Below are 16,624 nucleotides of genomic sequence, written 5' to 3'. Positions count from 1 at the left end.
GTGTGCTTAGGAAGGCTTTTTTGTTCATTTGCTCTTTGTTAAAAACTAGTGTTCAATTGGTATTCTGTCGTCCTGGGAAACAAGACCCTTAGCAAGTCTCTAATCTCCTAAAGTGTTGCAGAAAGATACTTTAAGCCTACTTGAAGTAATTCTATATTACCAAGCTCTAACCCCAGTCAGCTTCTGCTGCAGGAAGAGCTTGGTTGGCCCTGTATAATGCCTAGTGGAATCAGTGTTATTTCTTCAAAGTCCCCTCACCCATTCAATCTTGCATTACACAGGGCCAGCTCTGCCCTTCCTGCTGGAGAAACCGGCAACTGTTGACTCTTCATTATGAATAGTGAAGTGAGGGACTCGAACCTGAAACGCTTCCTTTAGTGAGTAATCCCCCTTGGAGAGTGGTGCAGAGACCGCATGACTTGGTAGCGTGGCCGAGCGGTCTAAGGCGCTGGATTAAGGCTCCAGTCTCTTCGGAGGCGTGGGTTCAAATCCCACCGCTGCCATGCTTTTTCCCTCTGTTTGTCATTTGTTCCCGAAATGCACTCAGCAACACAAGATTCCTTCCCGCAAACTAACCATATGCCCCTGAAGGCCACACGTGGAAAAGCAACACAAGGATTAAATTAGTCATATAAACAACAGTAAGAAAGACACACAAGACCTCCGAAAACATAAAAAGGTTAATTGACGGTTTCGAATGACTTACGCCGTTTGACTGCCAAAGGATTCAAACTCAGAACCCCCGGCACCTAATGTTTAGATATTAAACCTTTGAGCTATCGGCAGCACCTGCTGGTCAGGCAGGGCAAATCGCGGGAGCTAAGGGCCTGCATGGTCAAATTAAACAACTTTGGCAAATCAAGCATTTGATAGCAAAAGCCATCCTTTTCAGTGTGGTGTTTTTAATCTTGTTCACACTTTGGCACCATCTGGGCTCTGCTTGTGTGACTGTGGGAGATATCGGAAGCACAGCACCCAGCTTGGGTAGCGTGGTCGAGCGGTTTAAGGCGCTGGATTTAGGCTCCAGTCTCACTTGAGGCATGGGTTCTAATCCCACCGCTGCCATGTTTTGTTAAAGTAGACCAGTGTGCTTAGGAAGGCTCGTTTGTTCATTTGCTCTTTGTTAATAACTAGTGTTCAATTGGTATTCTGTCGTCCTGGGAAACAAGACCCTTAGCAAGTCTCTAATCTCCTAAAGTGTTGCAGAAAGATACTTTAAGCCTACTTGAAGTAATTCTATATTACCAAGCTCTAACCCCAGTCAGCTTCTGCTGCAGGAAGAGCTTGGTTGGCCCGGTATAATGCCTAGTGGAATCAGTGTTATTTCTTCAAAGTCCCCTCACCCATTCAATCTTGCATTACACAGGGCCAGCTCTGCCCTTCCTGCTGGAGAAACCGGCAACTGTTGACTCTTCATTATGAATAGTGAAGTGAGGGACTCGAACCTGAAACGCTTCCTTTAGTGAGTAATCCCCCTTGGAGAGTGGTGCAGAGACAGCATGACTTGGTAGCGTGGCCGAGCGGTCTAAGGCGCTGGATTAAGGCTCCAGTCTCTTCGGAGGCGTGGGTTCAAATCCCACCGCTGCCATGCTTTTTCCCTCTGTTTGTCATTTGTTCCCGAAATGCACTCAGCAACACAAGATTCCTTCCCGCAAACTAACCATATGCCCCTGAAGGCCACACGTGGAAAAGCAACACAAGGATTAATTTAGTCATATAAACAACGGTAAGAAAGACACACAAGACCTCCGAAAACATAAAAAGGTTAATTGACGGTTTTGAATGACTTACGCCGTTTGACTGCCAAAAGATTCAAACTCAGAACCCCCGGCACCTAATGCTTAGATATTAAACCTTTGAGCTATCGGCAGCACCTGCTGGTCAGGCAGGGCAAATCGCGGGAGCTAAGGGCCTGCATGGTCAAATTAAACAACTTTGGCAAATCAAGCATTTGATAGCAAAAGCCATCCTTTTCAGTGTGGTGTTTTTAATCTTGTTCACACTTTGGCACCATCTGGGCTCTGCTTGTGTGACTGTGGGAGATATCGGAAGCACAGCACCCAGCTTGGGTAGCGTGGCCGAGCGGTCTAAGGCGCTGGATTTAGGCTCCAGTCTCGTTTGAGGCGTGGGTTAAAATCCCACTGCTGCCATGTTTTGTTAAAGTAGACCAGTGTGCTTAGGAAGGCTTGTTTGTTCATTTGCTCTTTGTTAAAAACTAGTGTTCAATTGGTATTCTGTCGTCCTGGGAAACAAGACCCTTAGCAAGTCTCTAATCTCCTAAAGTGTTGCAGAAAGATACTTTAAGCCTACTTGAAGTAATTCTATATTACCAAGCTCTAACCCCAGTCAGCTTCTGCTGCAGGAAGAGCTTGGTTGGCCCGGTATAATGCCTAGTGGAATCAGTGTTATTTCTTCAGTCCCCTCACCCATTCAATCTTGCATTACACAGGGCCAGCTCTGCCCTTCCTGCTGGAGAAACCGGCAACTGTTGACTCTTCATTATGAATAGTGAAGTGAGGGACTCGAACCTGAAACGCTTCCTTTAGTGAGTAATCCCCCTTGGAGAGTGGTGGAAAAAAGGCATGACTTGGTAGCGTGGCCGAGCGGTCTAAGGCGCTGGATTAAGGCTCCAGTCTCTTCGGAGGCGTGGGTTCAAATCCCACCGCTGCCATGCTTTTTCCCTCTGTTTGTCATTTGTTCCCGAAATGCACTCAGCAACACAAGGTTCCTTCCCGCAAACTAACCATATGCCCCTGAAGGCCACACGTGGAAAAGCAACACAAGGATTCATTTAGTCATATAAACAACAGTAAGAAAGACACACAAGACCTCCAAAAACATAAAAAGGTTAATTGACAGTTTCGAATGACTTACGCCGTTTGACTGCCAAAGGAATCAAACTCAGAACCCCCGGCACCTAATGCTTAGATATTAAACCTTTGAGCTATCGGCAGCACCTGCTGGTCAGGCAGGGCAAATCGCGGGAGCTAAGGGCCTGCATGGTCAAATTAAACAACTTTGGCAAATCAAGCATTTGATAGCAAAAGCCATCCTTTTCAGTGTGGTGTTTTTAATCTTGTTCACACTTTGGCACCATCTGGGCTCTGCTTGGCTGAGCTTGGTTGGCCCGGTATAATGCCTAGTGGAATCAGTGTTATTTCTTCAAAGTCCCCTCACCCATTCAATCTTGCATTACACAGGGCCAGCTCTGCCCTTCCTGCTGGAGAAACCGGCAACTGTTGACTCTTCATTATGAATAGTGAAGTGAGGGACTCAAACATGAAACGCTTCCTTTAGTGAGTAATCCCCCTTGGAGAGTGGTGCAGAAACAGCGTGACTTGGTAGCGTGGCCGAGCGGTCTAAGGCACTGGATTAAGGCTCCAGTCTCTTCGGAGGCGTGGGTTCAAATCCCACCACTGCCATGCTTTTTCCCTCTGTTTGTCATTTGTTCCCGAAATGCACTCAGCAACACAAGATTCCTTCCCGCAAACTAACCATATGCCCCTGAAGGCCACACGTGGAAAAGCAACACAAGGATTGATTTAGTCATATAAACAACGGTAAGAAAGACACACAAGACCTCCAAAAACATAAAAAGGTTAATTGACGGTTTCGAATGACTTACGCCGTTTGACTGCCAAAGGATTCAAACTCAGAACCCCCGGCACCTAATGCTTAGATATTAAACCTTTGAGCTATCGGCAGCACCTGTTGGTCAGGCAGGGCAAATCGCGGGAGCTAAGGGCCTGCATGGTCAAATTAAACAACTTTGGCAAATCAAGCATTTGATAGCAAAAGCCATCCTTTTCAGTGTGGTGTTTTTAATCTTGTTCACACTTTGGCACCATCTGGGCTCTGCTTGGCTGAGCTTGGTTGGCCCGGTATAATGCCTAGTGGAATCAGTGTTATTTCTTCAAAGTCCCCTCACCCATTCAATCTTGCATTACACAGGGCCAGCTCTGCCCTTCCTGCTGGAGAAACCGGCAACTGTTGACTCTTCATTATGAATAGTGAAGTGAGGGACTCGAACCTGAAACGCTTCCTTTAGTGAGTAATCCCCCTTGGAGAGTGGTGCAGAAATGGCATGACTTGGTAGCGTGGCCGAGCGGTCTAAGGCGCTGGATTAAGGCTCCAGTCTCTTCGGAGGCGTGGGTTCAAATCCCACTGCTGCCATGCTTTTTCCCTCTGTTTGTCATTTGTTCCCGAAATGCACTCAGCAACACAAGATTCCTTCCCGCAAACTAACCATATGCCCCTGAAGGCCACACGTGGAAAAGCAACACAAGGATTAAATTAGTCATATAAACAACGGTAAGAAAGACACACAAGACCTCCGAAAACATAAAAAGGTTAATTGACGGTATCGAATGACTTACACCGTTTGACTGCCAAAGGATTCAAACTCAGAACCCCTGGCACCTAATGCTTAGATATTAAACCTTTGAGCTATCGGCAGCACCTGCTGGTCAGGCAGGGCAAATCGCGGGAGCTAAGGGCCTGCATGGTCAAATTAAACAACTTTGGCAAATCAAGCATTTGATAGCAAAAGCCATCCTTTTCAGTGTGGTGTTTTTAATCTTGTTCACACTTTGGCACCATCTGGGCTCTGCTTGTGTGACTGTGGGAGATATCGGAAGCACAGCACCCAGCTTGGGTAGCGTGGCCGAGCGGTCTAAGGCGCTGGATTTAGGCTCCAGTCTCATTTGAGGCGTGGGTTCAAATCCCACCGCTGCCATGTTTTGTTAAAGTAGACCAGTGTGCTTAGGAAGGCTTGTTTGTTCATTTGCTCTTTGTTAATAACTAGTGTTCAATTGGTATTCAGTCGTCCTGGGAAACAAGACCCTTAGCAAGTCTCTAATCTCCTAAAGTGTTGCAGAAAGATACTTTAAGCCTACTTAAAGTAATTCTATATTACCAAGCTCTAACCCCAGTCAGCTTCTGCTGCAGGAAGAGCTTGGTTGGCCCGGTATAATGCCTAGTGGAATCAGTGTTATTTCTTCAAAGTCCCCTCACCCATTCAATCTTGCATTACACAGGGCCAGCTCTGCCCTTCCTGCTGGAGAAACCGGCAACTGTTGACTCTTCATTATGAATAGTGAAGTGAGGGACTCGAACCTGAAACGCTTCCTTTAGTGAGTAATCCCCATTGGAGAGTGGTGCAGAGACAGCATGACTTGGTAGCGTGGCCGAGCGGTCTAAGGCGCTGGATTAAGGCTCCAGTCTCTTTGGAGGCGTGGGTTCAAATCCCACCGCTGCCATGCTTTTTCCCTCTGTTTGTCATTTGTTCCCGAAATGCACTCAGCAACACAAGATTCCTTCCCGCAAACTAACCATATGCCCCTGAAGGCCACACGTGGAAAAGCAACACAAGGATTAATTTAGTCATATAAACAACGGTAAGAAAGACACACAAGACCTCCGAAAACATAAAAAGGTTAATTGACGGTTTCGAATGACTTACGCCGTTTGACTGCCAAAGGATTCAAACTCAGAACCCCCGGCACCTAATGTTTAGATATTAAACCTTTGAGCTATCGGCAGCACCTGCTGGTCAGGCAGGGCAAATCGCGGGAGCTAAGGGCCTGCATGGTCAAATTAAACAACTTTGGCAAATCAAGCATTTGATAGCAAAAGCCATCCTTTTCAGTGTGGTGTTTTTAACCTTGTTCACACTTTGGCACCATCTGGGCTCTGCTTGTGTGACTGTGGGAGATATCGGAAGCACAGCACCCAGCTTGGGTAGCGTGGCCGAGCGGTCTAAGGCGCTAGATTTAGGCTCCAGTCTCATTTGAGGCGTGGTTCAAATCCCACCGCTGCCATGTTTTGTTAAAGTAGACCAGTGTGCTTAGGAAGGCTCGTTTGTTCATTTGCTCTTTGTTAATAACTAGTGTTCAATTGGTATTCAGTCGTCCTGGGAAACAAGACCCTTAGCAAGTCTCTAATCTCCTAAAGCGTTGCAGAAAGATACTTTAAGCCTACTTGAAGTAATTCTATATTACCAAGCTCTAACCCCAGTCAGCTTCTGCTGCAGGAAGAGCTTGGTTGGCCCGGTATAATGCCTAGTGGAATCAGTGTTATTTCTTCAAAGTCCCCTCACCCATTCAATCTTGCATTACACAGGGCCAGCTCTGCCCTTCCTGCTGGAGAAACCGGCAACTGTTGACTCTTCATTATGAATAGTGAAGTGAGGGACTCGAACCTGAAACGCTTCCTTTAGTGAGTAATCCCACTTGGAGAGTGGTGCAAAAACAGCATGACTTGGTAGCGTGGCCGAGCGTTCTAAGGCGCTGGATTAAGGCTCCAGTCTCTTCGGAGGCGTGGGTTCAAATCCCACCGCTGCCATGCTTTTTCCCTCTGTTTGTCATTTGTTCCCGAAATGCACTCAGCAACACAAGATTCCTTCCCGCAAACTAACCATATGCCCCTGAAGGCCACACGTGGAAAAGCAACACAAGGATTGATTTAGTCATATAAACAACAGTAAGAAAGACACACAAGACCTCCAAAAACATAAAAAGGTTAATTGACAGTTTCGAATGACTTACGCCGTTTGACTGCCAAAGGATTCAAACTCAGAACCCCCGGCACCTAATGCTTAGATATTAAACCTTTGAGCTATCGGCAGCACCTGCTGGTCAGGCAGGGCAAATCGCGGGAGCTAAGGGCCTGCATGGTCAAATTAAACAACTTTGGCAAATCAAGCATTTGATAGCAAAAGCCATCCTTTTCAGTGTGGTGTTTTTAATCTTGTTCACACTTTGGCACCATCTGGGCTCTGCTTGTGTGACTGTGGGAGATATCGGAAGCACAGCACCCATCTTGGGTAGCGTGGCCGAGCGGTCTAAGGCGCTGGCTTTAGGTTCCAGTCTCATTTGAGGCGTGGGTTCAAATCCCACAGCTGTCATGTTTTGTTAAAGTAGACCAGTGTGCTTAGGAAGGCTTGTTTGTTCATTTGCTCTTTGTTAAAAACTAGTGTTCAATTGGTATTCTGTCGTCCTGGGAAACAAGACCCTTAGCAAGTCTCTAATCTCCTAAAGTGTTGCAGAAAGATACTTTAAGCCTACTTGAAGTAATTCTATATTACCAAGCTCTAACCCCAGTCAGCTTCTGCTGCAGGAAGAACTTGGTTGGCCCGGTATAATGCCTAGTGGAATCAGTGTTATTTCTTCAAAGTCCCCTCACCCATTCAATCTTGCATTACACAGGGCCAGCTCTGCCCTTCCTGCTGGAGAAACCGGCAACTGTTGACTCTTCATTATGAATAGTGAAGTGAGGGACTCGAACCTGAAACGCTTCCTTTAGTGAGTAATCCCACTTGGAGAGTGGTGCAAAAACAGCATGACTTGGTAGCGTGGCCGAGCGGTCTAAGGCGCTGGATTAAGGCTCCAGTCTCTTCGGAGGCGTGGGTTCAAATCCCACCGCTGCCATGCTTTTTCCCTCTGTTTGTCATTTGTTCCCTAAATGCACTCAGCAACACAAGATTCCTTCCCGCAAACTAACCATATGCCCCTGAAGGCCACACGTGGAAAAGCAACACAAGGATTGATTTAGTCATATAAACAACAGTAAGAAAGACACACAAGACCTCCAAAAACATAAAAAGGTTAATTGACAGTTTCGAATGACTTACGCCGTTTGACTGCCAAAGGATTCAAACTCAGAACCCCCGGCACCTAATGCTTAGATATTAAACCTTTGAGCTATCGGCAGCACCTGCTGGTCAGGCAGGGCAAATCGCGGGAGCTAAGGGCCTGCATGGTCAAATTAAACAACTTTGGCAAATCAAGCATTTGATAGCAAAAGCCATCCTTTTCAGTGTGGTGTTTTTAATCTTGTTCACACTTTGGCACCATCTGGGCTCTGCTTGTGTGACTGTGGGAGATATCGGAAGCACAGCACCCATCTTGGGTAGCGTGGCCGAGCGGTCTAAGGCGCTGGCTTTAGGTTCCAGTCTCATTTGAGGCGTGGGTTCAAAGCCCACAGCTGTCATGTTTTGTTAAAGTAGACCAGTGTGCTTAGGAAGGCTTGTTTGTTCATTTGCTCTTTGTTAAAAACTAGTGTTCAATTGGTATTCAGTCGTCCTGGGAAACAAGACCCTTAGCAAGTCTCTAATCTCCTAAAGTGTTGCAGAAAGATACTTTAAGCCTACTTGAAGTAATTCTATATTACCAAGCTCTAACCCCAGTCAGCTTCTGCTGCAGGAAGAGCTTGGTTGGCCCAGTATAATGCCTAGTGGAATCAGTGTTATTTCTTCAAAGTCCCCTCACCCATTCAATCTTGCATTACACAGGGCCAGCTCTGCCCTTCCTGCTGGAGAAACCGGCAACTGTTGACTCTTCATTATGAATAGTGAAGTGAGGGACTCGAACCTGAAACGCTTCCTTTAGTGAGTAATCACCCTTGGAGAGTGGCGCAGAAACAGCATGACTTGGTAGCGTGGCCGAGCGGTCTAAGGCGCTGGATTAAGGCTCCAGTCTCTTCGGAGGCGTGGGTTCAAATCCCACCGCTGCCATGCTTTTTCCCTCTGTTTGTCATTTGTTCCCGAAATGCACTCAGCAACACAAGATTCCTTCCCGCAAACTAACCATATGCCCCTGAAGGCCACACGTGGAAAAGCAACACAAGGATTGATTTAGTCATATAAACAACAGTAAGAAAGACACACAAGACCTCCAAAAACATAAAAAGTTTAATTGACAGTTTCGAATGACTTACGCCGTTTGACTGCCAAAGGATTCAAACTCAGAACCCCCGGCACCTAATGCTTAGATATTAAACCTTTGAGCTATCGGCAGCACCTGCTGGTCAGGCAGGGCAAATCGCGGGAGCTAAGGGCCTGCATGGTCAAATTAAACAACTTTGGCAAATCAAGCATTTGATAGCAAAAGCCATCCTTTTCAGTGTGGTGTTTTTAATCTTGTTCACACTTTGGCACCATCTGGGCTCTGCTTGTGTGACTGTGGGAGATATCGGAAGCACAGCACCCAACTTGGTTAGCGTGGCCGAGCGGTCTAAGGCGCTGGATTTAGGCTCCAGTCTCATTTGAGGCGTGGGTTCAAATCCCACCGCTGCCATGTTTTGTTAAAGTAGACCAGTGTGCTTAGGAAGGCTTTTTTGTTCATTTGCTCTTTGTTAAAAACTAGTGTTCAATTGGTATTCTGTCGTCCTGGGAAACAAGACCCTTAGCAAGTCTCTAATCTCCTAAAGTGTTGCAGAAAGATACTTTAAGCCTACTTGAAGTAATTCTATGTTACCAAGCTCTAACCCCAGTCAGCTTCTGCTGCAGGAAGAGCTTGGTAGGCCCGGTATAATGCCTAGTGGAATCAGTGTTATTTCTTCAAAGTCCCCTCACCCATTCAATCTTGCATTACACAGGGCCAGCTCTGCCCTTCCTGCTGGAGAAACCGGCAACTGTTGACTCTTCATTATGAATAGTGAAGTGAGGGACTCGAACCTGAAACGCTTCCTTTAGTGAGTAATCCCCCTTGGAGAGTGGTGCAGAGACAGCATGACTTGGTAGCGTGGCCGAGCGGTCTAAGGCGCTGGATTAAGGCTCCAGTCTCTTTGGAGGCGTGGGTTCAAATCCCACCGCTGCCATGCTTTTTCCCTCTGTTTGTCATTTGTTCCCGAAATGCACTCAGCAACACAAGATTCCTTCCCGCAAACTAACCATATGCCCCTGAAGGCCACACGTGGAAAAGCAACACAAGGATTAATTTAGTCATATAAACAACGGTAAGAAAGACACACAAGACCTCCGAAAACATAAAAAAGTTAATTGACGGATTCGAATGACTTACGCCGTTTGACTGCCAAAGGATTCAAACTCAGAACCCCCGGCACTTAATGTTTAGATATTAAACCTTTGAGCTATCGGCAGCACCTGCTGGTCAGGCAGGGCAAATCGCGGGAGCTAAGGGCCTGCATGGTCAAATTAAACAACTTTGGCAAATCAAGCATTTGATAGCAAAAGCCATCCTTTTCAGTGTGGTGTTTTTAATCTTGTTCACACTTTGGCACCATCTGGGCTCTGCTTGTGTGACTGTGGGAGATATCGGAAGCCCAGCACTCAGCTTGGGTAGCGTGGCCGAGCGGTCTAAGGCGCTAGATTTAGGCTCCAGTCTCATTTGAGGCGTGGGTTCAAATCCCACCGCTGCCATGTTTTGTTAAAGTAGACCAGTGTGCTTAGGAAGGCTTTTTTGTTCATTTGCTCTTTGTTAAAAACTAGTGTTCAATTGGTATTCTGTCGTCCTGGGAAACAAGACCCTTAGCAAGTCTCTAATCTCCTAAAGTGTTGCAGAAAGATACTTTAAGCCTACTTGAAGTAATTCTATATTACCAAGCTCTAACCCCAGTCAGCTTCTGCTGCAGGAAGAGCTTGGTTGGCCCGGTATAATGCCTAGTGGAATCAGTGTTATTTCTTCAAAGTCCCCTCACCCATTCAATCTTGCATTACACAGGGCCAGCTCTGCCCTTCCTGCTGGAGAAACCGGCAACTGTTGACTCTTCATTATGAATAGTGAAGTGAGGGACTCGAACCTGAAACGCTTCCTTTAGTGAGTAATCCCCCTTGGAGAGTGGTGCAGAAACGGCATGACTTGGTAGCGTGGCCGAGCGGTCTAATGCGCTGGGTTAAGGCTCCAGTCTCTTCGGAGGCGTGGGTTCAAATCCCACCGCTGCCATGCTTTTTTCCCTCTGTTTGTCATTTGTTCCCGAAATGCACTCAGCAACACAAGATTCCTTCCCGCAAACTAACCATATGCCCCTGAAGGCCACACGTGGAAAAGCAACACAAGGATTGATTTAGTCATATAAACAACGGTAAGAAAGACACACAAGACCTCCGAAAACATAAAAAGGTTAATTGACGGTATCGAATGACTTACACCGTTTCACTGCCAAAGGATTCAAACTCAGAACCCCCGGCACCTAATGCTTAGATATTAAACCTTTGAGCTATCGGCAGCACCTGCTGGTCAGGCAGGGCAAATCGCGGGAGCTAAGGGCCTGCATGGTCAAATTAAACAACTTTGGCAAATCAAGCATTTGATAGCAAAAGCCATCCTTTTCAGTGTGGTGTTTTTAATCTTGTTCACACTTTGGCACCATCTGGGCTCTGCTTGTGTGACTGTGGGAGATATCGGAAGCACAGCACCCAGCTTGGGTAGCGTGGCCGAGTGGTCCAAGACGCTGGATTTAGGCTCTAGTCTCATTTGAGGCGTGGGTTCAAATCCCACCGCTGCCATTTTTTGTTAAAGTAGACCAGTGTGCTTAGGAAGGTTTGTTTGTTCATTTGCTCTTTGTTAAAAACTAGTGTTCAATTGGTATTCTGTCGTCCTGGGAAACAAGACCCTTAGCAAGTCTCTAATCTCCTAAAGTGTTGCAGAAAGATACTTTAAGCCTACTTAAAGTAATTCTATATTACCAAGCTCTAACCCCAGTCAGCTTCTGCTGCAGGAAGAGCTTGGTTGGCCCGGTATAATGCCTAGTGGAATCAGTGTTATTTCTTCAAAGTCCCCTCACCCATTCAATCTTGCATTACACAGGGCCAGCTCTGCCCTTCCTGCTGGAGAAACCGGCAACTGTTGACTCTTCATTATGAATAGTGAAGTGAGGGACTCGAACATGAAACGCTTCCTTTAGTGAGTAATCACCCTTGGAGAGTGGCACAGAAACAGCATGACTTGGTAGCGTGGCCGAGCGGTCTAAGGCGCTGGATTAAGGCTCCAGTCTCTTCGGAGGCGTGGGTTCAAATCCCACCGCTGCCATGCTTTTTCCCTCTGTTTGACATTTGTTCCCGAAATGCACTCAGCAACACAAGATTCCTTCCCGCAAACTAACCATATGCCCCTGAAGGCCACACGTGGAAAAGCAACACAAGGATTGATTTAGTCATATAAACAACAGTAAGAAAGACACACAAGACCTCCAAAAACATAAAAAGGTTAATTGACAGTTTCGAATGACTTACGCCGTTTGACTGCCAAAGGATTCAAACTCAGAACCCCCGGCACCTAATGCTTAGATATTAAACCTTTGAGCTATCGGCAGCACCTGCTGGTCAGGCAGGGCAAATCGCGGGAGCTAAGGGCCTGCATGGTCAAATTAAACAACTTTGGCAAATCAAGCATTTGATAGCAAAAGCCATCCTTTTCAGTGTGGTGTTTTTAATCTTGTTCACACTTTGGCACCATCTGGGCTCTGCTTGTGTGACTGTGGGAGATATCAGAAGCACAGCACCCAGCTTGGGTAGCGTGGCCGAGCGGTCTAAGGCGCTAGATTTAGGCTCCAGTCTCATTTGAGGCGTGTGTTCAAATCCCACCGCTGCCATGTTTTGTTAAAGTAGACCAGTGTGCTTAGGAAGGCTTTTTTGTTCATTTGCTCTTTGTTAAAAACTAGTGTTCAATTGGTATTCTGTCGTCCTGGGAAACAAGACCCTTAGCAAGTCTCTAATCTCCTAAAGTGTTGCAGAAAGATACTTTAAGCCTACTTGAAGTAATTCTATATTACCAAGCTCTAACCCCAGTCAGCTTCTGCTGCAGGAAGAGCTTGGTTGGCCCGGTATAATGCCTAGTGGAATCAGTGTTATTTCTTCAAAGTCCCCTCACCCATTCAATCTTGCATTACACAGGGCCAGCTCTGCCCTTCCTGCTGGAGAAACCGGCAACTGTTGACTCTTCATTGTGAATAGTGAAGTGAGGGACTCGAACCTGAAACGCTTCTTTTAGTGAGTAATCCCCCTTGGAGAGTGGTGCAAAAACATCATGACTTGGTAGCGTGGCCGAGCGGTCTAAGGCGCTGGATTAAGGCTCCAGTCTCTTCGGAGGCGTGGGTTCAAATCCCACCGCTGCCATGCTTTTTCCCTCTGTTTGTCATTTGTTCCCGAAATGCACTCAGCAACACAAGATTCCTTCCCGCAAACTAACCATATGCCCCTGAAGGCCACACGTGGAAAAGCAACACAAGGATTGATTTAGTCATATAAACAACAGTAAGAAAGACACACAAGACCTCCAAAAACATAAAAAGGTTAATTGACAGTTTCGAATGACTTACGCCGTTTGACTGCCAAAGGATTCAAACTCAGAACCCCCGGCACCTAATGCTTAGATATTAAACCTTTGAGCTATTGGCAGCACCTGCTGGTCAGGCAGGGCAAATCGCGGGAGCTAAGGGCCTGCATGGTCAAATTAAACAACTTTGGCAAATCAAGCATTTGATAGCAAAAGCCATCCTTTTCAGTGTGGTGTTTTTAATCTTGTTCACACTTTGGCACCATCTGGGCTCTGCTTGTGTGACTGTGGGAGATATCGGAAGCACAGCACCCAGCTTGGGTAGCGTGGCCGAGCGGTCTAAGGTGCTGGATTTAGGCTCCAGTCTCATTTGAGGCGTGGGTTCAAATCCCACCGCTGCCATGTTTTGTTAAAGTAGACCAGTGTGCTTAGGAAGGCTTTTTTGTTCATTTGCTCTTTGTTAAAAACTAGTGTTCAATTGGTATTCTGTCGTCCTGGGAAACAAGACCCTTAGCAAGTCTCTAATCTCCTAAAGTGTTGCAGAAAGCAAAACAAACTAACCATATGCCCCTGAAGGCCACACGTGGAAAAGCAACACAAGGATAAAATTAGTCATATAAACAACGGTAAGAAAGACACACAAGACCTCCGAAAACATAAAAAGGTTAATTGACGGTTTCGAATGACTTACGCCGTTTGACTGCCAAAGGATTCAAACTCAGAACCCCCGGCACCTAATGTTTAGATATTAAACCTTTGAGCTATCGGCAGCACCTGCTGGTCAGGCAGGGCAAATCGCGGGAGCTAAGGGCCTGCATGGTCAAATTAAACAACTTTGGCAAATCAAGCATTTGATAGCAAAAGCCATCCTTTTCAGTGTGGTGTTTTTAATCTTGTTCACACTTTGGCACCATCTGGGCTCTGCTTGGCTGAGCTTGGTTGGCCCGGTATAATGCCTAGTGGAATCAGTGTTATTTCTTCAAAGTCCCCTCACCCATTCAATCTTGCATTACACAGGGCCAGCTCTGCCCTTCCTGCTGGAGAAACCGGCAACTGTTGACTCTTCATTATGAATAGTGAAGTGAGGGACTCGAACCTGAAACGCTTCCTTTAGTGAGTAATCCCCCTTGGAGAGTGGTGCAGAAACGGCATGACTTGGTAGCGTGGCCGAGCGGTCTAAGGCGCTGGATTAAGGCTCCAGTCTCTTCGGAGGCGTGGGTTCAAATCTCACTGCTGCCATGCTTTTTCCCTCTGTTTGTCATTTGTTCCCGAAATGCACTCAGCAACACAAGATTCCTTCCCGCAAACTAACCATATGCCCCTGAAGGCCACACGTGGAAAAGCAACACAAGGATTAAATTAGTCATATAAACAACGGTAAGAAAGACACACAAGACCTCCGAAAACATAAAAAGGTTAATTGACGGTTTCGAATGACTTACGCCGTTTGACTGCCAAAGGATTCAAACTCAGAACCCCCGGCACCTAATGTTTAGATATTAAACCTTTGAGCTATCGGCAGCACCTGCTGGTCAGGCAGGGCAAATCGCGGGAGCTAAGGGCCTGCATGGTCAAATTAAACAACTTTGGCAAATCAAGCATTTGATAGCAAAAGCCATCCTTTTCAGTGTGGTGTTTTTAATCTTGTTCACACTTTGGCACCATCTGGGCTCTGCTTGTGTGACTGTGGGAGATATCGGAAGCACAGCACCCAGCTTGGGTAGCGTGGCCGAGCGGTCTAAGGCGCTGGATTTAGGCTCCAGTCTCATTTGAGGCATGGGTTCAAATCCTACCGCTGCAATGTTTTGTTAAAGTAGACCAGTGTGCTTAGGAAGGCTTGTTTGTTCATTTTCTCTTTGTTAAAAACTAGTGTTCAATTGGTATTCTGTCGTCCTGGGAAACAAGACCCTTAGCAAGTCTCTAATCTCCTAAAGTGTTGCAGAAAGATACTTTAAGCCTACTTGAAGTAATTCTATATTACCAAGCTCTAACCCCAGTCAGCTTCTGCTGCAGGAAGAGCTTGGTTGGCCCGGTATAATGCCTAGTGGAATCAGTGTTATTTCTTCAAAGTCCCCTCACCCATTCAATCTTGCATTACACAGGGCCAGCTCTGCCCTTCCTGCTGGAGAAACCGGCAACTGTTGACTCTTCATTATGAATAGTGAAGTGAGGATCTCGAACCTGAAACACTTCCTTTAGTGAGTAATCCCCCTTGGAGAGTGGTGCAGAGACAGCATGACTTGGTAGCGTGGCCGAGCGGTCTAATGCGCTGGGTTAAGGCTCCAGTCTCTTCGGAGGCGTGGGTTCAAATCCCACCGCTCCCATGCTTTTTTCCCTCTGTTTGTCATTTGTTCCCGAAATGCACTCAGCAACACAAGATTCCTTCCCGCAAACTAACCATATGCCCCTGAAGGCCACACGTGGAAAAGCAACACAAGGATTGATTTAGTCATATAAACAACGGTAAGAAAGACACACAAGACCTCCGAAAACATAAAAAGGTTAATTGACGATATCGAATGACTTACACCGTTTGACTGCCAAAGGATTCAAACTCAGAACCCCCGGCACCTAATGCTTAGATATTAAACCTTTGAGCTATCGGCAGCACCTGCTGGTCAGGCAGGGCAAATCGCGGGAGCTAAGGGCCTGCATGGTCAAATTAAACAACTTTGGCAAATCAAGCATTTGATAGCAAAAGCCATCCTTTTCAGTGTGGTGTTTTTAATCTTGTTCACACTTTGGCACCATCTGGGCTCTGCTTGTGTGACTGTGGGAGATATCGGAAGCAGAGCAGCCAGCTTGGGTAGCGTGGCCGAGCGGTCTAAGGCGCTGGATTTAGGCTCCAGTCTCATTTGAGGCATGGGTTCAAATCCCACCGCTGCAATGTTTTGTTAAAGTAGACCAGTGTGCTTAGGAAGGCTTGTTTGTTCATTTGCTCTTTGTTAAAAACTAGTGTTCAATTGGTATTCTGTCGTCCTGGGAAACAAGACCCTTAGCAAGTCTCTAATCTCCTAAAGTGTTGCAGAAAGATACTTTAAGCCTACTTGAAGTAATTCTATATTACCAAGCTCTAACCCCAGTCAGCTTCTGCTGCAGGAAGAGCTTGGTTGGCCCGGTATAATGCCTAGTGGAATCAGTGTTATTTCTTCAAAGTCCCCTCACCCATTCAATCTTGCATTACACAGGGCCAGCTCTGCCCTTCCTGCTGGAGAAACCGGCAACTGTTGACTCTTCATTATGAATAGTGAAGTGAGGATCTCGAACCTGAAACACTTCCTTTAGTGAGTAATCCCCCTTGGAGAGTGGTGCAGAGACAGCATGACTTGGTAGCGTGGCCGAGCGGTCTAAGGCGCTGGATTAAGGCTCCAGTCTCTTCGGAGGCGTGGGTTCAAATCCCACCGCTGCCATGCTTTTTCCCTCTGTTTGTCATTTGTTCCCGAAATGCACTCAGCAACACAAGATTCCTTCCCGCAAACTAACCATATGCCCCTGAAGGCCACACGTGGAAAAGCAACACAAGGATTAATTTAGTCATATAAACAACGGTAAGAAAGACACACAAGACCTCCGAAAACATAAAAAGGTTAATTGACGGTTTCGAATGACTT

General features: G+C 46.5%; 24 non-coding genes across 24 annotated transcripts; all 24 read left to right on the top strand.

Annotated features, from left to right (window-relative positions):
• Window positions 1–421: 421 nt before the first annotated feature.
• TRNAL-AAG (transfer RNA leucine (anticodon AAG)) lies at window positions 422–503 on the top strand. The gene has a single exon. It is a non-coding gene; the product is annotated as a tRNA-Leu (tRNA).
• Window positions 504–1,506: 1,003 nt separating this feature from the next.
• TRNAL-AAG (transfer RNA leucine (anticodon AAG)) lies at window positions 1,507–1,588 on the top strand. The gene has a single exon. It is a non-coding gene; the product is annotated as a tRNA-Leu (tRNA).
• Window positions 1,589–2,068: 480 nt separating this feature from the next.
• TRNAL-UAG (transfer RNA leucine (anticodon UAG)) lies at window positions 2,069–2,150 on the top strand. The gene has a single exon. It is a non-coding gene; the product is annotated as a tRNA-Leu (tRNA).
• A 439-nt stretch (window positions 2,151–2,589) lies between these two features.
• TRNAL-AAG (transfer RNA leucine (anticodon AAG)) lies at window positions 2,590–2,671 on the top strand. The gene has a single exon. It is a non-coding gene; the product is annotated as a tRNA-Leu (tRNA).
• Window positions 2,672–3,340: 669 nt separating this feature from the next.
• On the top strand, window positions 3,341–3,422 carry TRNAL-AAG (transfer RNA leucine (anticodon AAG)). The gene has a single exon. It is a non-coding gene; the product is annotated as a tRNA-Leu (tRNA).
• A 669-nt stretch (window positions 3,423–4,091) lies between these two features.
• On the top strand, window positions 4,092–4,173 carry TRNAL-AAG (transfer RNA leucine (anticodon AAG)). Its single transcript has one exon. It is a non-coding gene; the product is annotated as a tRNA-Leu (tRNA).
• Window positions 4,174–4,653: 480 nt separating this feature from the next.
• Window positions 4,654–4,735, top strand: TRNAL-UAG (transfer RNA leucine (anticodon UAG)). Its single transcript has one exon. It is a non-coding gene; the product is annotated as a tRNA-Leu (tRNA).
• A 441-nt stretch (window positions 4,736–5,176) lies between these two features.
• On the top strand, window positions 5,177–5,258 carry TRNAL-AAG (transfer RNA leucine (anticodon AAG)). The gene has a single exon. It is a non-coding gene; the product is annotated as a tRNA-Leu (tRNA).
• A 1,002-nt stretch (window positions 5,259–6,260) lies between these two features.
• On the top strand, window positions 6,261–6,342 carry TRNAL-AAG (transfer RNA leucine (anticodon AAG)). Its single transcript has one exon. It is a non-coding gene; the product is annotated as a tRNA-Leu (tRNA).
• A 480-nt stretch (window positions 6,343–6,822) lies between these two features.
• TRNAL-UAG (transfer RNA leucine (anticodon UAG)) lies at window positions 6,823–6,904 on the top strand. Its single transcript has one exon. It is a non-coding gene; the product is annotated as a tRNA-Leu (tRNA).
• Window positions 6,905–7,345: 441 nt separating this feature from the next.
• On the top strand, window positions 7,346–7,427 carry TRNAL-AAG (transfer RNA leucine (anticodon AAG)). The gene has a single exon. It is a non-coding gene; the product is annotated as a tRNA-Leu (tRNA).
• Window positions 7,428–8,430: 1,003 nt separating this feature from the next.
• On the top strand, window positions 8,431–8,512 carry TRNAL-AAG (transfer RNA leucine (anticodon AAG)). The gene has a single exon. It is a non-coding gene; the product is annotated as a tRNA-Leu (tRNA).
• A 479-nt stretch (window positions 8,513–8,991) lies between these two features.
• TRNAL-UAG (transfer RNA leucine (anticodon UAG)) lies at window positions 8,992–9,074 on the top strand. Its single transcript has one exon. It is a non-coding gene; the product is annotated as a tRNA-Leu (tRNA).
• A 441-nt stretch (window positions 9,075–9,515) lies between these two features.
• On the top strand, window positions 9,516–9,597 carry TRNAL-AAG (transfer RNA leucine (anticodon AAG)). Its single transcript has one exon. It is a non-coding gene; the product is annotated as a tRNA-Leu (tRNA).
• Window positions 9,598–10,077: 480 nt separating this feature from the next.
• Window positions 10,078–10,159, top strand: TRNAL-UAG (transfer RNA leucine (anticodon UAG)). Its single transcript has one exon. It is a non-coding gene; the product is annotated as a tRNA-Leu (tRNA).
• A 441-nt stretch (window positions 10,160–10,600) lies between these two features.
• Window positions 10,601–10,682, top strand: TRNAL-AAG (transfer RNA leucine (anticodon AAG)). The gene has a single exon. It is a non-coding gene; the product is annotated as a tRNA-Leu (tRNA).
• Window positions 10,683–11,163: 481 nt separating this feature from the next.
• TRNAL-UAG (transfer RNA leucine (anticodon UAG)) lies at window positions 11,164–11,245 on the top strand. The gene has a single exon. It is a non-coding gene; the product is annotated as a tRNA-Leu (tRNA).
• A 441-nt stretch (window positions 11,246–11,686) lies between these two features.
• Window positions 11,687–11,768, top strand: TRNAL-AAG (transfer RNA leucine (anticodon AAG)). The gene has a single exon. It is a non-coding gene; the product is annotated as a tRNA-Leu (tRNA).
• Window positions 11,769–12,248: 480 nt separating this feature from the next.
• Window positions 12,249–12,330, top strand: TRNAL-UAG (transfer RNA leucine (anticodon UAG)). Its single transcript has one exon. It is a non-coding gene; the product is annotated as a tRNA-Leu (tRNA).
• Window positions 12,331–12,771: 441 nt separating this feature from the next.
• On the top strand, window positions 12,772–12,853 carry TRNAL-AAG (transfer RNA leucine (anticodon AAG)). Its single transcript has one exon. It is a non-coding gene; the product is annotated as a tRNA-Leu (tRNA).
• A 480-nt stretch (window positions 12,854–13,333) lies between these two features.
• Window positions 13,334–13,415, top strand: TRNAL-UAG (transfer RNA leucine (anticodon UAG)). The gene has a single exon. It is a non-coding gene; the product is annotated as a tRNA-Leu (tRNA).
• A 755-nt stretch (window positions 13,416–14,170) lies between these two features.
• On the top strand, window positions 14,171–14,252 carry TRNAL-AAG (transfer RNA leucine (anticodon AAG)). The gene has a single exon. It is a non-coding gene; the product is annotated as a tRNA-Leu (tRNA).
• A 1,566-nt stretch (window positions 14,253–15,818) lies between these two features.
• TRNAL-UAG (transfer RNA leucine (anticodon UAG)) lies at window positions 15,819–15,900 on the top strand. Its single transcript has one exon. It is a non-coding gene; the product is annotated as a tRNA-Leu (tRNA).
• A 441-nt stretch (window positions 15,901–16,341) lies between these two features.
• On the top strand, window positions 16,342–16,423 carry TRNAL-AAG (transfer RNA leucine (anticodon AAG)). Its single transcript has one exon. It is a non-coding gene; the product is annotated as a tRNA-Leu (tRNA).
• Window positions 16,424–16,624: the final 201 nt, after the last annotated feature.

This window comes from Spea bombifrons, chromosome 4 (genome assembly GCF_027358695.1).
Source record: "Spea bombifrons isolate aSpeBom1 chromosome 4, aSpeBom1.2.pri, whole genome shotgun sequence".
Lineage (NCBI taxonomy): Eukaryota > Metazoa > Chordata > Amphibia > Anura > Pelobatidae > Spea > Spea bombifrons.
The sequence above is the reverse complement of the archived record's forward strand: the minus strand, read 5'-3'. Positions and strand labels throughout refer to the sequence as shown.